Genomic DNA, 18,192 nt, shown 5'->3' with positions numbered 1-18,192 from the left:
ATATATATATATATATATATATATATATATATATATATATATATATACAAAAGCACATCCATACATTCATATATGTGTATTAAAATTTTTTTCAAATAAATCTAAATTTTAAGTAATTCATAGCCTCATATTTTTCTCCTTGAGATTTTTTCCTTATATATTCATATTTGTGACTTCAATATACATACCCACAAATGAATCTATGAAAATACACATATCTAAACTTTTTGTTTTCAAAAATGCATATGTAAGAAGTAATGTATCTAGGGGCGGATAGGTGGCACAGTGAATAGAGCACCGGCCCCGGAGTTAGGAGGACCTGAGTTCAAATCCAGCCTCAGGCACCTAACACAAAACTAGCCGTGTGACCTTGGGCAAGCCACTTAACCCCAATTGCCCTCCAAAAAGCAAAAAAATAAAAATAAAAAAAGAAGTAATGTGTCTATCTAGCTTACACATAGAAAACCAAAACAAAAATAAACAATAATCAGAAAGATGAACTAGAGGTTTGTTCAAGGAATCTACCTTTAGTCCAGCAGACCAAAGTAATGTATGGATGTTGCATGACCATGATTTGAAAGCAAAAATCTCCATGTGAAACCATAGGTTTTATGCTATTTCATCCCTATAGTACCTGATACAGTGGCATTCAATAACTGCTTATTAAATGGAATTTATTCATAGCTAGCATCTCTGAGCTATCTAAGTGTAGTTAAATGCTTTCATTATAAAGATAATAATCCATCTGAGATCTGTCATGTGGGGCTGAATTAAAAGAAATGAAAGGTTTCCTAATAATCAGAAATAATCATAAGGAAAATTATTTCTAGACCAAAGCTTGACTTCTTACTTCTTGTTGGTCAGTCATGTCTGACTCTTCATGACCCTGCGAACCATAGCACACTGAAGCTACCCATCCATCAGGTTTTCTTGACAAAGATACTGGAATAGTTTGCCATTTCCTTCTCCAGGGAATCCTTAGGCAATCAGAGGTAAGTTATTTGTCCAGGATCACACAGCTAGGAAGTATCTGAGACTAGTTTTTAACTCATGACTTCCTGACCCCAGGCCCAGTGCTCTATCCACAAATTACCTCAACCATGAGCTACCTCTAACTATATAATGACAAATTCCTGGCCCAAGATGGAATACACCTGAAAGACTGGTAAGAATCTACATACCTGACATTAATAAACTGGTGGAGTAACAAATAGGCCCTGCCATCACAGAAAGAAATTTGGAATAATTTAAAGAAAATTACCAAAAAGGGCCACTGCCATTAACCCTGAGAATGCACTACTAGACACGTGCCCCAAGAAGGCCAAAGACAGAAAGGGCCAACACACATACAAATACATATGTAATATGTGTATACACACACATATATGTTTCTAGAAGTTTTTTTTGTAGCATCAAAGAATTGAAAATAAATTGGATGCCCATCAGTTGGTCAATGGCTGAGTAAATCTGGTATTGAAATGTAATGAAACACCAAGTTCAGTTGTTGTTGTTCAGTCATTTTTCAATTGTGCCCAACACTTCATGACCCCATTTGGGGTTTTCTTGGCAGAGATAACGGAAGTGTTTTTCCATTTCCTTCACCAGCTCATTTTACAGATGAGGAAACTAAGGCAACCAGGATTAAGTGACTTGCCCAGGGTCACACAGCTAGTAAATGTTTGAGGCCAGATGTGAACTCAGGAAGATCAATCTTCCTGATTCCAGGCCTGGCTCTCTGTCTACTACATCACCTAGTTGCACCATACCATACCATACCATACCATACCATACCATACCATACCATACCATATCATACCATACCATACCATACCATACCATACCATAAGAAATCACGAATATAAAGAAGTCGGAAAAGTACAGATCAGGGAGACTAATCAAAACAGCAACAAAGTCTGACAATATATTCAATGTTTCACAACCACAGTCCTTACATATTCCCCAATTACATTGATGTAGCCATTATATGGATTTTACTGCTTTTGCTTAATTCACTCTGAGGATGATATAAATAGCATATCATATGACAGCCAGGATGTAAGGACCTCTTGACAATGTAAAACAGGTGTATAAACCACTGCCCAAGGGCCAAAATTGGGTATTTCTTTTAAATCAAGTTGTCTTAAATTTTTTAAATGTAAAAATAGTTGTTAGTTCCAAGGAGTCAAAAAATGACTTGTGATCTGAATTTGGCCTTCATGGCATAGTTTGCTGACTCCAATCTAAAATTTTGGGTCATATCTAAAAAGATGAAATTTAATTATTCATATATATATATACATATATAAGGAGTAATGTACTTAGCTATGACAACATAGAATGTACACATACATATATACATATTCATGCAAACATGTATATATATGTATACACATACATATATATATAATAGAGAGAGAGAGAGAGAGTCTTACATTCTGGTTCAAAAAAATTCAAAGTAAAAGAATGGGGAAGGGGTCACTACATAAAATTTTTTTCTAATCTCAGGGTTTTACTGGACTTTGGGATCAATATGAATAAGCTATGTGAAATGGCAGTTGAAAAGAGGGTCAATGTCTGTGACCAGGGAATCAATAGTCCCATAATATTCTATACTGGTCAGACCATGTGTTGGGTATTGTGCTCAATTTTGTGTGCCAAAGTTTAAGAAAGTATTGATAAACCAGAGAGTGTACAAAAGAGTACAACCCAGAAGGATAAAGGACCTTCAGTTCATGCTATGTGAATAAAGGGTTGAAGGAAAAGATGTTTAGCCTGGAGAAGAAAAGCCTTAGGGAGAGCATCATAGATATAGCATAGCTATTAGAAAGGTTGTATTGTGAACAGGACTTATCTTATTCTGTTTGATTCATGGGGCAGAACTAGGAACAATAGATGATAGTTATGAGCAGGTCAATTTAAATTATATAAAGAAAAACTTCCAAGTAATTAGAACTATCCAAAAGTGAAATGTACTGCCTTTGAGGTCATTGGATTCCCCTACACTGAAAGCCTGCAAGCAAAGCCTAGATGACCTCAGAAGGTGTTTTTGTTTTGGTCTAGTTTGAACTAAATGGTATCTGGGGTCCCTCCCAACCCTGATGTTCTGTGATTGTATAATTTTGTGCAATAGATCTCCTTCAGGAGGTAGTGATTTTTCAAGCGGAGTCTAGATAACCATTTATGAAGCTATTATAGAAAGTATTCTTCTTACAAATTTGACTAGAGATTTTCCATGGTCCTTTCCATCTCTAAGGCTCTAAGGTATAGAGCTTTCTAGTTTACTTAATGCTTTCCTTACCAACACTTCCAATTCCTTTAACAAATGAGAAAACTGAGATTTAGAAAATTGAAGTGACTTATCCATAGTTATAGGGATAATAACTAGAGCCTTGACATGACCACAGTTATCCAGGTTGACTGACTCTTAAGCTCAAAACTCTTTTCACCATATTCTAATGCCAGAACCTTGAAAAACAGAAAATGATAATTAAAATCATAAAAAGGGTTAAAGTGCTTCTATAAAAATGTTGGGCACATTTCCATGGTAAAAACATGTCGAATAACTTCTGTTCCAACTCATTGGAGAAATACTGGTTAAAATTCAGGGAAAATTCCTAATCAAACTCTGGGGATGAAGACAAAAGTGGGAAAGCAGCAGAAACCTCTTGGGAACATGTTGTACCTGTCTATTTCCAACTGTCAGAAAGCATTTTGTATGTTCAAAGATGGTAGGTGATCACGGAAGTGGGTGAAATGCACACGTGGAAGTGTCTGGATGAGTATAATTTGCCATTAAAAAATTGCAATTGAATCACAGAATGGAAAATCAAATACCTAATCACATCGGTGGCTATATTATACATATCCAAGAGAGGAGGGGCCACTCCTCCTACATGTAGAAGTAATATAAGCAGTTATTCGATATTCTCATGAAAAAGAGAAGGCATAGAAGGGCAGAGGTTCAAGAAAGGAAGAACAAGACTAGATTTGGACATGGAAAGAAAAGTTGTTGAGATACCCAGTAGGTCTGGAAAATTTCCTGGGACTAGATGATTAAAAAAACAATAATTAAAAGAAAGTTTTAAAAGTGTGGATTGTTTTAATAATAAATTAGAATCAGAACTGAACAGGGAGAGGAATCTGAGCAGAGCTAGAAAACTATATTGCTTTTAATGATCCCAGCCTTCTATCCAAAACAAAGGTCTACCTTTTCTAATATCAGTAGTCTTCCAGTGATAATATATGGTTCTAAATCAGTGAGTGTCAGTGCACTCCAGTAGGTACTATTTTAGGCATGAAATCAGAAATCTTGAATTCAAACATTGCCTATGTCACTTATTAGCTTTGTTACTTTGAGCAAATCATTTACTCTCTCTGAAGTCTCAGTTTCCTATTTCATAAAATGGGTATAGGGGCAGGTAGGTGGTACAGTAGACAGAGTACTGTGCCTGAAGTCAGGAAGACCTAAATTCAAATATAGCTTCAGACACTAGCTATGTGACCCTGGGAAAGTCACTTAACCCTGTTTGCTTCAGTTTTCTCATCTGTAAAATGAGCTGGAGAAGAAACTACTCCAGTATCTTTGCTAAGAAAACCCCGAATGAAGTCACAAAGAGCAGAACACAACTGAAAAAATGACTGAACAACAAAATGGGTATAATGATAATGGAACAAATTGAGCATAATAATAAATGAGTCACCATTACAGGGCTCTTGTGTGGATAAAAAGAGATACTGTATAAAAGTGCCTTTCAAAGCCTTTCAGGTAATATTATTAATCATAAAATAAAAGTCTATGAAGAATAATGTAACTATAAGGAAATCAATCAGGAAAGAAACTTGGTCTACCAGAGGGACTATCCATGTGGCTAATAAACTAAATAATACTATATAAACTAAATAATAGAAATTTTACAAATGACATCTCTATTAATTTACAATTGACTTATCTGTTAAAGTTAAATAAATTATTGAAGGACAAAAAAAGGACATGATACTTAGCTTGGAACAGTAGATCAAGTATTTGAAAAAAAAAGTGGGAATTCTATGAGGAATAGAATGACCCAGATTGAAAACAAAAATTCATAGGCAGTAGAACAAAATACAAAACATATGTATATAGACAGACAGATGAACAGATAGATAGATAGATAGATATAGATATATATTAATGATGCAAATAGAAGATTTGAAACTTCTACAAATGAGGGGTCACAGATATAAGTTGAGCTTATATAAGCTAATGTGTGTGTGTGTGTGTGTGTGTATACACATACACATACGTATATCTCTTTTTGGAGGGAGGAGGGCAGGGCAGTTAAGGTTAAGTGACTTGCCCAAGGTCACACGGATAGTATGTGTTAAGTGTCTGGGGTCAGATTTGAACTCAGGTCCTCCTGACTCCAGTGCCAGTGCTCCATTCACTGTCCCACCTAACCGCCCCTTATAAGCTAATATTTTTTATTCTACAAGAAAAATTTGGAGAAACAGGGCACGTTTAAGCATTAGTTGAATAATTGGTATATTAAATAATTTTGATTACAATTAATAAAATATTATAACAATAGATATACAAAAATCCATCAATAATAAAATTCAATACAAATTTTGGTTTTAAAAACATTAAATAGAGCAAGAATGAATTTATGCTTCACATTATATTCAATTTCATATTAAATTAATTTTCCTTATAACAAAGAGGGAATTGGACTAGGTGTCTTCTAAGGTTTTTTCTGTCTCTAAATCTATGATTCTAAGATCTTGTGATATCATAAAATACATCTATTGAAGAGCAACAGCTAGCATTAACTGTAATGGAATGACAATGTGGACATATTCACTAAGGTTAGGTGTGAAGCAAGGATGTATACTATTGTTCATTGATTTAGTATTCAAAATATTCATTATAATCACAAAACAAAAAAATAAATTAACAGACTAAGCATTGGTAAATATGAGGCAAAAAAAAAACCCAACCCTACCTCTTTGCAAACCATATTTTGAGTAACTTAGAAAAAACAAGACAATCAATAACAAAAAAATTACACGAAACTATAAAGACATCAGAATGTTGACAATATACAAAAAGTACACAATATGATCCCATATGTTACTAACAAAAATTGAAAAATGGATAGGAAGGGAAGTAAGATTTACAATAAGGCATCTTAAATCTTTGAAAGTTAATTGACAGAAATGCACAAAACTACCATAACCACAACTATAATATTAAAGAAATAAAGATACAAATAAAAGATATCCAATATTTTTATTGGGTTCACCATATTTCCTAATTATTTTTTCTATTTTTATTAGCATAAGATTCAGTATGGCTTGTTTTGTTTGCTCTGCTTTGATTATAAAAGAGGTGTTCCTTATCCAGACCTGAATCCCTACAGAGGGCCTGGATTTATTGATTGAATTAATCAATCAGAAGCATAAAGTCCTAGATACCCTATTTAATCAAGGATTTAGATTAGGTTCATGAAGTCTTGAACAGTTTCTAAAAAACTAAAGCCATTGAATGAAATGGAGTGATGCTGCCCTGGAGGCATGTTGGAAATGGTTGAAGGAACTGAGTCATGTCCTGTGGATCTTATATAAAATATTAAACTATTTGGGGTGGCCAGGTAGCACAGAGAGTAAGAACACCAGCTCCAGTGTTGGGATGACCTGGAGATTGAATCCTGGGCTCAGACCCTTAGCACCCACCCAGAAACACCTGGCCGTGTAACCTTGAGCAAGTTACTTAACCCCGATTGCTTAAAAAAATATATATTAAACTATTTCAGAAACTAATATTCAAGTGTCTCTGACTAGTCAAACCAGGAGAATAGTTCTAGCTAAACCCCTAAAATCGAATTACATGGAGAGGGTTGGTTAGAGAATAGCCTCTGTCTCTTCCCTTCCCAACCTCCTTGACTTTGTTCACTTAAAATGTCAGATTTCAAATTTCCCATGAGTTTTCTGGGAGTATACTGAACAGCTGATGGCAGAGACTTCACTGGGAGCCAAGGACAAACACAACACACTGAAGAATAATGGTATCAGAACTGGCCAAAGAGGCAAGTAGGAAGCTATATCTTGCCTACGGAGACTATGTGAGAACACCAAAAAAGGGATGAAATGATGTCCTGACTTCCAGGAGCTGTTAGCCTATTTGTCCAAAGACTATTTTGACTTAATTAACAATTAGCAGCTTATAAATTTTAGAAAAATGGACATGTTAAGCTATTTATATTATTTAATTTCAATTAGCTATAAATCTGGGATCCTGATATTTTGCTTCCATTTGGTCCCATTCCATTTGTTTCCAGTGAGGGTAATTTTTTGGATTGAACTGGAACTAAATGGGTTGGACTAAATGTCCACCTTTAAAGTCTGTGATTGTGTGATCCATCATTGTTATGGCAAAGCAAATAGCCTTCCTTCTTTTAACAACCAGTATGTTTAAAAACAAAAACAAAAATGAGATTACCCAGGACATTGGCACCAATTCAACACTTCAAAGTACAGAGTTCATGGTGCTACAAAAGAAGATTCTTGTAAGCAAAACAAATAACAAAAATCCTTGAGTCAGTAACTGTTAGTCATCTAAATGCCATAATGGAAATTTTCTGATGTCATTTATAGTCCTAAACAGGATAGTTCCCCTCCATGAGGTCTCCCCTGAGTCTGGTATTCTCACCTGCTGATTCCTTAGTATCAGGGCCAAGTGGGTGGGGCACCAAGTTAAGAGTTCTGAGTCACAACTTTGGACAAGAATCAGAGAGTGGTCTGTCAAGGGAACCTGATTGAAAAAGTACTGAGGAGGGGCGGCTAGGTGGTGCAGTGAGTAAAGTGCTGGCCCCAGAGTACAGAGGATCCCGAGCTGGTTCGGCCTCAGATACTTAACACCCACACACACACAAAAACTAGCTCTGTAACCTTGGGCAAGTTAATTAACCCCAATTGCCCTCCAAAAGGCAGAAAAAAAAAGTACTGAGGAAAAAGTGGACCAGAGGCATGAACTCATCAAGAAAAATCCAGAAGTCAGTGTATGCTCTGAATGACTGTCAGCTGACACCAAGACCCTGGGATCCTCTATGACTCCAGAGCACTATTCACTGCAAAGTAAAGAAGGGAATAGAATGAAAAACAAAACAAAAACAAAGAAATAAAATAAACATTTATTTGATCTCATGGGAATTAGAGCCCTCACCCCCAGTCTCTCATAGTCCTAATGATGAACAGAGGCACTGTGATACAGTGGGTATATACTAGCTCTGAAGTCACAGGTCCTAGAGTGAAATTTTCCCTCTTACTATGTGTTACTTTGAGCAAGTTACTTGACTTCCCTGAAACTCAGTTTGTCCCTCTTCAAAATAATGAAGTTGGAACTGATTAGAGACCTCTAGAAGGTCAAAGGCTTAGAATTGTAGATTTACAGTCAGGAGGACTCCAGTAGAAATTCTGCCTCATATAATGACTGCATGACTCTGGGCAATGCACTTAACTTCTCTCAGACTGTTTCCTTATCTGTGAAATGAAAGGGATGGGACTCAGTGGCCTTAAAGTTCCCTTCTAACTTTAAACCTAAGGTCCTATGACTAGATGGGACTCTTTGGGTCCCTTCTAAGTGGCATGCTGTAATGCTAGGAAAAGGACTACCTTTTATTGAGGCAGTTTCCAATATAAATGTTTCAACCAGCCTCTGTGCACAAAGGGGCATGCTGTCCTTGCCAGAGTAAGGTCTTAGTATGACAATCCCAAAGAGAGGACCTTGAATTTCTCACAAAGGTGCCAGACTCACAATCTTGCTGAGGTGATCTTAATTATTTGAGCATTCAAATCTCACTCTCTAGAAGTAGCAAACCCTCATATTACAGCCCCTATACCTGAGCTGAACAGTTAAAGAAGCTATCATATATATGATACATACATATATATATATATCTCATTATATATATAATGTAGTATAACATTATGTATTACAATGTATAATATGGCATTATATATTATTATAGATAGAGGACTGGTACATATATGAGGAGCAAGAAAGGAGTTTGAGATGGAATAATATGACAGGAATAGAACCAGGTGAGAACAATCAATCTGTCAATAAACATCTATTTAGCATCTATGTGCCAATCACTGTGTTAATTGCTATAAATATTCAACTGCTATGCTGTGTTGCTAGTCTCCTTTGCAGATTGATGAGGCTTTGCAGCTGAGTGGACAAAATATAACTTATAGACTTGGCTATGCAGAGTGACATCTGTCAGAATTTAAACAGCCCTAAGTATTTAAGGATTATATTTTCCTGATTTTTGAGAGTTGTTGGTATGTTGTGTTTTTGTTATTGTTGTTCCCTCCCCTCACAAAAATAAAAAAATGAATGGATGGATGGATGGATGAATTTATAAATAAACTCATGTTTACTTTTAAGGGAAAATATAGATATAAAAAAAAAAGAATAAAACAATCTCTACTACCAAAGAACTTCTATCGGGGATATAAGGAATACATACACAAATATATGAAGAAGGCATATAAAGATAATAAACACACAAATGCAAAGTAATTAAATATAAGGTAGTTAATGAGAAAGAAACTAGGAGTTGGGGGATGAGAAAAATCATGAAAAAGTGTTTGAGCTGTGTCTTGAAGGAAGAAAGAGATTCTATGGGGTAGAGATGAAAAGGGAATGCATTCCAGGCATAAGGGACAGCCAGTATAAAAGCAAAGAAACAAAGCTAGAATTCTTTGTGTGAGGAATAGAGAGGAAGGTCAGTTTGGCTGGATGGCAAAGCAAAGCACACATAATGAGCTTGAAAAGTTAGGCTGGAGACAGGCTGTGAAGGGTTGTAAAAGCTAAAGAGGATTTTACATTTTAATCTAGAGGAAAGAGGGAACCATTGGAATTTACTGAGTTGAGAAATGACATGGTGAAATCTGATCTTCCAGTAAATCACTTTGGTTGCCAGTGTTGAGGTTGGACTGAAATGGGGAGAGATTTGAGACAAGGAGACCAAATAGGACTCCATCACAACAAACTATGCTAGAAGTAATGAGAACCTGAAATGATTGTGTAAATAAGAGAAAGAGATCAGTTGCAAGAAATGCTGTGGAGGTGGAAATGGCAAGATTTGGTACCTGATTTGGATATATGGAATTAGGGAAAATGAGGAGTTGATGACGAAACTGAGCTGTAGGAGTGAAATAGTAAGCAAGGTAAGTTAAATTAGAGTACTGGATTGGGAGGAAAAGATGAGTTCTGTTTTAAATGTGTTGAATTGCTGTTCAGACCAGCATCTTTAAAAAGTCGCTTTCACGGGTATCATAGGGTATGTGGGGCATTCATGGAGAACTAGAACCTCTGGTATAAGGGCTTCTCAAGCCCTTTTCAGGGCTGTACACCCACCTTTGGTCACCCAGCTCTCATCTGGGGTTACAAGAAGCTGTAGCTTAAATACTCAATTACTTGACCTATATTTCCATATTCTTCCCAAAAGTAATGCTGTATTTTACACAGCAACCAAACCCTGGTGAACCATCTGGGCAGAAGGGCTAAACAGGGTTGAGTGTAGTCAAAAGACTTTAAATCCATTGGTGAGTTAGGGGGATGCTTACTCCAGTCATCAAAGATGTTAAGGTCATTTACTGCATTCCAGATAATCATCAGTCATTGTGACTTTTGTCTTGCCTTGATTTTTTTTGTCTTGACTTTGACTTTTGTCTTGACTTTGATGACTAGAAGAGAGAATGAGGCGGATGACTTTGTGGAACTCTGTCTCACTTAAATCCATTTCACACACAAATTAAGACATAACCCATGATGTCATTATTGAAAATGAAGGACAGACAACAACAAGGGATCAAAGTTGTAGATACACTGTCCAAAGGTCCCAAATTTACCATCAGCGAGTAGCTTGGGCAATGGGAGCATCTGGACTGGAGTTAAAGATGATTTGTCTTGTGCGTTCATTTTAGTTTTGGTTTTAGAATAGATTCACTGCAGATATCCTTTATTCTGTTAGTCAAACTTATCAGATATGATCAGCAAGGTTTAGAGAGTATAATGTGAGAAAGAACACTAGATTTGGTCATAGCTTTACTACTTAGCCTCCATGGGACTGTTAGTCATTTACTTAACCTCTCAGGGTCTCACCTTTCTCCTTTAACAAATAGAGACCATGACACTTGGAAAATACTTTAGACATCTTTCATTTAACATGAACCTCTCACTTTAGAGATGAGAAAACTGATGCCTAGAAATTTTAAATTACTTAAGGTCTAATTTCAATTTAACAAACATTAATTAAGCACCTCTATGTCATGAAAACTCCTGTGTTAGATTATGGGGAAATAAAGTTTTAAAAAGGCAGAGTCCCTGATCTGTAGATATGCACAAAAAATATAAATAGGGTAGAAAGTTAATAGGAGAATTATAAAAGAATGCCTTGGGAGATTTGAAGGGGAAGAAATATATCAACATGGGTCTCATGCCACTCTCTCACACTTATCTACCAGCACTCCCTTCAGTCATCATGTGGCCTGACTAGTTAACAAACAAGTGACCTATATATTAGCTGGCTTTAATAACCCAATTTCTCCTTTTTTTCTGTTCATATACTAGGGAGTAATTTGATTTATTCATGACATCCTTTCAATTTAATTTTTATTTCTGAAATCTGATGCCTCCAACTTCAAACACATGTCTAAATTACTTTTTCATTACATTTACATTTTTTCAAGTAAAAACAATATTTCATTTATTTGTCTTGGTATCTTGGATTTGGAATAAGAAGATGTAGTTCTAGTCCCAATTCTGCCCTTTTATTGATTGTGTGGCACTAGCAATTCATTTAATTTCAGAGGGCCTTCCGCATGTTTCTTATTGTCAAAATGAGGACGTCAGAGTAGTTGGACACTAACATACATTCCAGCTCTATGATACTGGGTTCCTTGAGAATATGTGATGAATAAATGAATTTGTACTGGATCTCTTTAACCCCTTCCTTGACACAGAACATGTGCACATATTATCTTCCTGCTTCTGGTAGAACATATGGATCTTAGGAGTGGGGGCAGGGTAAGGATAGAGAGTAAAGAGGGGAGTTTCTGGTTATGTATAATTCATTTCTGAAAGTCCCCTAATTAGTTGCTGATCTTTACAAATATATAACACAGCTGTGTCACATGTATTTGAAAAAGAGATAGTTGCTGGCCAGGGTTCTCCTAGATACATCACTCCCAGGAGACAAGATGCAATTCCAGCAGGGACAGAGAAGGTCATCCTTCTCTACCTTGACATAATGGTAATGGGGGCTTCTGTGGAAGGGAAAGGGTAAACATGATTGCTTTTGCCCCTCTCTTTTGTGTCTTCTTCTCTAAATAGATGACTGAGCAGAAATCTTGAGATGAAAAATCAGAGGTATCAGAAGACCTGTGAATGCTGGTACTTTCAGTATCTCTGAAGTCAAAAGTGGCTGCATCAGAGAAAGTCAGCCAGAAACATTGACTCTTTTTTTTTAACAGGTGTGACATCCCTGTATCATCATTCTTCCAGTTCAGAAACCAATCAACAGACTCTAAGTTATGAGTCATACTTGGTAGGGAGCTCACATGTGATCCAGGGGAAACAAGGAGAGCATATGGATGAATGCTCTCTGGGGGAGGGCAAAATAAAGGCTTCAAACAATAGATTATTAAATGAAGAGAAAAGAATTCATCAAATTAATTCTCTGAACTAAATTCTGTGCTAAATGTTGGATAGTCCCTGTTCTCAAGGAGCTTATATTCAAATGAGGGGAAAACATATCTAGGAAGAAAGGTTCTGTTACAGTGCAAATGGAAAGGCCAAATCGTCCTTAAAGTACAATAAGAGGGCTAATGAGTCTTCTTTAGCATCATTCCCATACATAAAATCATTTTCATATCTGATGTTGAACTATTTGACCATGCCAAGGACTTTGGTGGTGAGAACCTTCTTTTGTAGGTCTTCAGGTGCTATCTTTGACAAGAGGGCAGTTATTGTCATGGTTGTTTTTTCTTCAGTGCTTAAGGGTGAATCTCACTGTTGGATACTGAAAGTGATTGACCAAGGTAACTGCCTCATCAGTCTATTATTAAAAATGTGGGTATTTCTGGGCAGTTACCATTTATACACAACTATAAGAGGAAAAAAGAAGAAAACAAGAAACAAAGATATCATTTTCATTGAGAATATGGTCATATTCTCAAGCTTTTTCACAGAAGTAGTATTTTAAATGTCATTTCCATACTTTCACCTTGTCATTTCATTTACCAAAGGACTTAAAATAAAATCAAAATGTATAATAACTTGGTGACTGGCCTCAAAAAGAAAGTGTTTGAGATATTTGGATGAGATGAACTTTGGTTGGCAGGGCTAAAGTTGATTTCTTTGTGATATTTGTTTTTCTTTTTTTGCTATTCCAAAACAATTCTAGGCTTCAAAAACAAATCAAAATAATTTCTGGAGGATAATTCTCCATCAAATATCAGACTGCAACTAAGGAAGAAATTTCTCAAGTCTAATTACCATAACTGGATTGGCTTCCTACTGCAACCATTGACTTTATCAACATACAGTCTCACAATCTGGGGTTCATCCTTACCCCTTCCCCTTCTTTGCTCCTTTATGAAATCATTTGCCAGTTCATGTCCATCCTGCCTCCACATCTCTTACATTCATTTACCTCTCTACTTACACAGTCACCATCCTTCTTCAGGTCATCATTCATCCCCTGTTAATAGTCTGTGGCAATAGCCTCCTAACTATTTTCCTCACTTCTAATCTCTCCCTTTTATTATTTGTCCTACATATAGCTGCCAAGACAACTTTCTAAAGTACTAATCTGACCTGGGCAGCTATGTGGTACATTGGATAGAACGCAGGGTTTGGAATCAGGAATACTAATCTTTATGAGTTTAAATCTGGCTTCAGACACCAGCTGTGTGACCCTGAGCAAGTCACTTAAACCTGTTTGCCTCAGTTTCCTCATCTATAAAATGAGCTGGAGAAGGAAATGGTAAAGTATTCCAATATCTTTGCGAAGAAAATCCAAAAATAGGGTCACAAAGAGTTGGACATGACTGAAATAACCCAACAACAAAAATCTGGCCTGCTTAAGAATCTTTGGTAGCTCCCACTTTCCTTTAGAATTAGATTGTTATTTGATATTTAAAGCTTTTTAGTGGTAATGGTAATTTAATGGTAAACAAATTTACCATTTGACTCTAGCCATATGTTCCAGAAATATTTCATACAAGAATCCCTTTTCATATTCTATTTTTCATATAACTGGTCTACTTGATGTTCCCCAAACCTGCATTTCCATCTCCTTCCTCAATTATTTTGTAAAGACTCTTCCCTTCTTTCCTCTATGCCCTAAAAATCTTAGCCTCCTAAAACATTGAACTCAGGCCATCTCCAAAAGAAACCTTCCTTCTGATCCTCCTAAATATTCTCTATTCTCTCAAATTATATTATCCGCTTACATACTGTATCTTTCCAATAAATAAGGACAAGGACTGTTTTTCATTTTGGTTATGTGTCCTTAGAACCTAGAATCTATTGTTTGTTTTATTAAAAAAAAATCAGACCTATGATTTCATTGATAAAAGGAACTCCTGATTAGGAATCTTCCTTTTCTAATACAGGTCTATTACTTAGTCTTTGAAAGGTGTTGCAGCACTAAGAGGTTTACCCAAAATCACAGGGCCAATGTGTGTCATTGTTGCTGTTTGTCCTTCCTTCTCAAAGAGGATCAATCACATCAGGAGGGTGATGCCCTGACTTGCAAGTGAATTGGATTTCAGTGAGGCAGAGCTATGCAAAATCAACAGCCATACTCTCTCATGCAGAGTAATTTGGATCCAATGGCAAGACATAGATCAGGATGACTGGAGATGGCCCCGGGGCTGAGTTTCATAGTCAAGATTTGGATCCAGGTCTTTCTGATTCTGAGGACAGTTTCCTATCCATTTTGTCACACTGCTTCTCACCTAGCCCATAGAAGGTACTTAATACGCACTTATTGAATATAAATGGAAAGAACAAAAAAAGTGTCTAATTTTAATGATTAATCAAAGGAGAAAACGACCCTCCCTCTCTTCTGTGCAGGTAGAGATGGTGTAGGTATTTAAAAAATCTCACACTGGCAGACTCAGTTTATGTGCTGATTAGTTTTGCTGAACTGCTTTCTTTTTTTCATATACATATACATATAAATAAAATCTCTGTTGCCGGAAGTGGTCCTGAGGAAAAGAGAAGGGAAGCCTATGCATGGAAATATATCACCTGGATGCCATAATGAATAGAATGAAGGAGTTGGAGTCAGAGAGACCTGACTTCAAGTCTTACCTTACTAGCTTACTATCTGCATGACCCTGGCCAAGTCACTTAACCTCTGTCTGCCCGAGTTTCCTCCTCAAAATGGGGATAATAAGAGTACCTTCCTCCCAGGGTTGTAATGAGAATCAAATGACATCCATTTGTAAAGTTCTTTGCAAACCTTAAAGTAGTTTATAAAAGCTAGCTATTATTATTATCATAAATCAAAGTAACATAAAAACAAAAATTGGGGCGGCCAGGTGGCTCAGTGACTAAGAGCACCGGCCTGGTGTCGTGAGACCCAGGATTGGTTCTGGCCTCAGATACTCGGCACCCACACAAAATAACTGGCCGTGTAACCTTGAGCAAGTTACTTAACCCCAATTGCTTATTAAAAAAAATTATCAAGCAATTAAAAAAAAATAAAAATATACTTATTGAATTGAATTGCATTGTGAGCTTTCATTTCTCCATTCTTATGTGAAGGCTTTTCTCCTACAAGAAGATTTACACTCGGTAAATTTCAGTTACAGTTTCTGACTTTTCTGCTTTTATTATATGTCTGACTATTACTCTAAGTAACAATTGTCTTTTTTCAATTCAAGAAGACACTGGGCAGGGACTAACTGAAGATAGAACAACAGAATCAATTAGACAAAGCCAAGGTAGTGTTAGCTGTGATTTGAGGGAGATGACTCTGTTCAGCCTCTTTCTGGCTTACAAGGGTACTCAGTCTAAAATAAACCATAGATTAGAAATGGGTCATACAAGCCCCTCGTGCATACTTAATGGTTATTTAGCCACTCTGCTTGAGTAGCTGTTGAAGAAAGCACATAAATCTGTTAAAAGCAAATTATCTTCTGGGTCTTGAGTATTCTAGAGGGACAATGTACCAAAGCCCAATTAAATGAGGTTCAAAGACTATATGCTTTTAAAAAGAAAAAAAAACTATTATCTCCTAAAGGCTCAAAAAGTGGACACATGACACCCAAACAAGGGGGAGGGGGAGTACTTTGAAACCTAAGTTGTTTATTGGGGACAACTGTAAAAAAAAAAAAATCCATTGATTCACCTAGTGTTCTAGATAAAGTTCTGGGGCATGACAGAAAGTGAAACTTAATGAATGACCTGACAATCCCTTTGTTAGGAAAGAAAAGGTTGTAGAAAATGGGAGGGCAAGACAGCTATACTAAGATATCCTATTTCATTGTCAAAAACTTGCCTATTCAAAACAAGTGTGACTTTATTTCTAATAGCTCGTGTTTCATCTTTTTGGATGTATTTTGCCATATGGACATTTATTTTTATGGTTCTCTTGGTATGCTAGTTAGAATGCAAAGGAAGTGCTGTTTTTCTATAAAGAATATTACTTGACATTGAATGCATTTAATGTATGACAAAGCATTGATTAAGCACTTAACTTAGATCAAGTACTATATTGAGTGGTAGGGATACAAACTGGAAAAGCAAAGGTAGTCCCTACACTCAAAGAGCTTGCATTCTAGTAATGAGAGAGAATACACACGCAGAAACACACACACATACATATGTGTGTATACATAAATACTTATATGTATATGCATGCCAATGGAGAGAGAAGGTTAGATAAAGATAGGAATAAATTTTGATATGGATATAGATAGATATAATTATAGTTATGGATATTGATAGTTATGTATATCATTATATCCCTACCCCTACCTTCAATGAAGAAAAATACATTTTGAAAAGCATGGGAAAATATGCATCATCCAGCGAAACAAATTTGTGTATTTGTCATGTTGAAAACATGTCTCATTCTACCTCTATTAGAAAGTAAGTAGCATCCTTCATCACTGATCTGATGGAATCATTGTTAGTTATTCATAGCTATATGGATATAGATATAAATAGACATAGGTATGGATATGGGATATAGTCACAGATAGATATGAATATGGATATAGATACAGTTATGGATAGGGATATAAATAGATATAGTTATAGTTATTTATAGGGAGATTATATATATATATACACACATATACATATATACACACAGAAAGAGAGAGATGGATATAGATATAATTACAGATAGAAATGGATATGGATATAGTTATAAATATGAATATGAATACATATTAATAGGGATATAGATGTAAGTATAGACTTAGATTTAGGGTAATCCTGGACAAGAAGGGATATTGTGGTTTAGAAAATTTCATGGAAAATGAATGGAGTCATAAGAGAGACACATCCATTTCAAGAATAATGACAGAGTAGATTTTGATTATATTTCCAGAACTGAAAAAGGGAGAGGGGAGGAGGATGTAATGCGAAAGAAATGTGCTCCAGCAGTCACAGGAGCTGGGGAGGAGATGACCAGGGAGGGAATCGAAATTGCTAGGGCCAGGTCTAAATGTCATGCCTAACGGAAACAATTGCAGAACAACAAGGCCTCAGAATGGAAATTCTGGGAATTACAAGGCAAGGCATGGACTTCTAAGGAATAGTTCTGGCCAGCGTGGTGGCTAGCAGGGAAATGCAGAAGGGAAATGACTAAAAGAAAATATTTATTAATCCTTTTCAATTACTTAAAATTATTTTTTACTATTAGATCTCCCCCCTTTTTCTTTTTTTTCTTTTTTTTAATGCTTTATTAACTTCTGATTTACATCGTTCGTTTCCGCCAGATTTTGAGTGACAAATTTTCTCCCCGTTTTTCCCCCACCCATCCCCCCAAAACAGCAGTCCCACAGGATATCCCCACCTCTGATCTGCTCTCTCCCATATTTTCTCCCATACCTGTTTCAACTTTTCCAGTAGGGAATGGTGGATCTCTATATTTCCCAGTTACATGTAAAACAATATTGATA

General features: G+C 36.1%; 2 long non-coding RNA genes across 4 annotated transcripts in view; one reads left to right on the top strand and one right to left on the bottom strand.

Moving 5' to 3' along the window:
• LOC138152927 (uncharacterized) overlaps positions 1 to 18,192 on the bottom strand; it is a 101,952-nt gene that overhangs the window by 62,465 nt on the left and 21,295 nt on the right. The window lies entirely within an intron of this gene.
• Positions 9,753 to 18,192, top strand: part of LOC138152926 (uncharacterized) — a 66,632-nt gene continuing 58,192 nt past the window's right edge. For all 3 annotated transcript variants that reach the window (XR_011166242.1, XR_011166238.1, XR_011166241.1), the window contains exon 1: positions 9,753 to 10,212. This is a non-coding gene — a long non-coding RNA (uncharacterized lncRNA). The remainder of the gene's footprint in view (positions 10,213 to 18,192) is intronic.

Source organism: Petaurus breviceps, unplaced genomic scaffold (genome assembly GCF_028583685.1).
Source record: "Petaurus breviceps papuanus isolate PSGF00001 unplaced genomic scaffold, PetGlider_PUasm1.0 90977, whole genome shotgun sequence".
Lineage (NCBI taxonomy): Eukaryota > Metazoa > Chordata > Mammalia > Diprotodontia > Petauridae > Petaurus > Petaurus breviceps.
The sequence above is the reverse complement of the archived record's forward strand: the minus strand, read 5'-3'. Positions and strand labels throughout refer to the sequence as shown.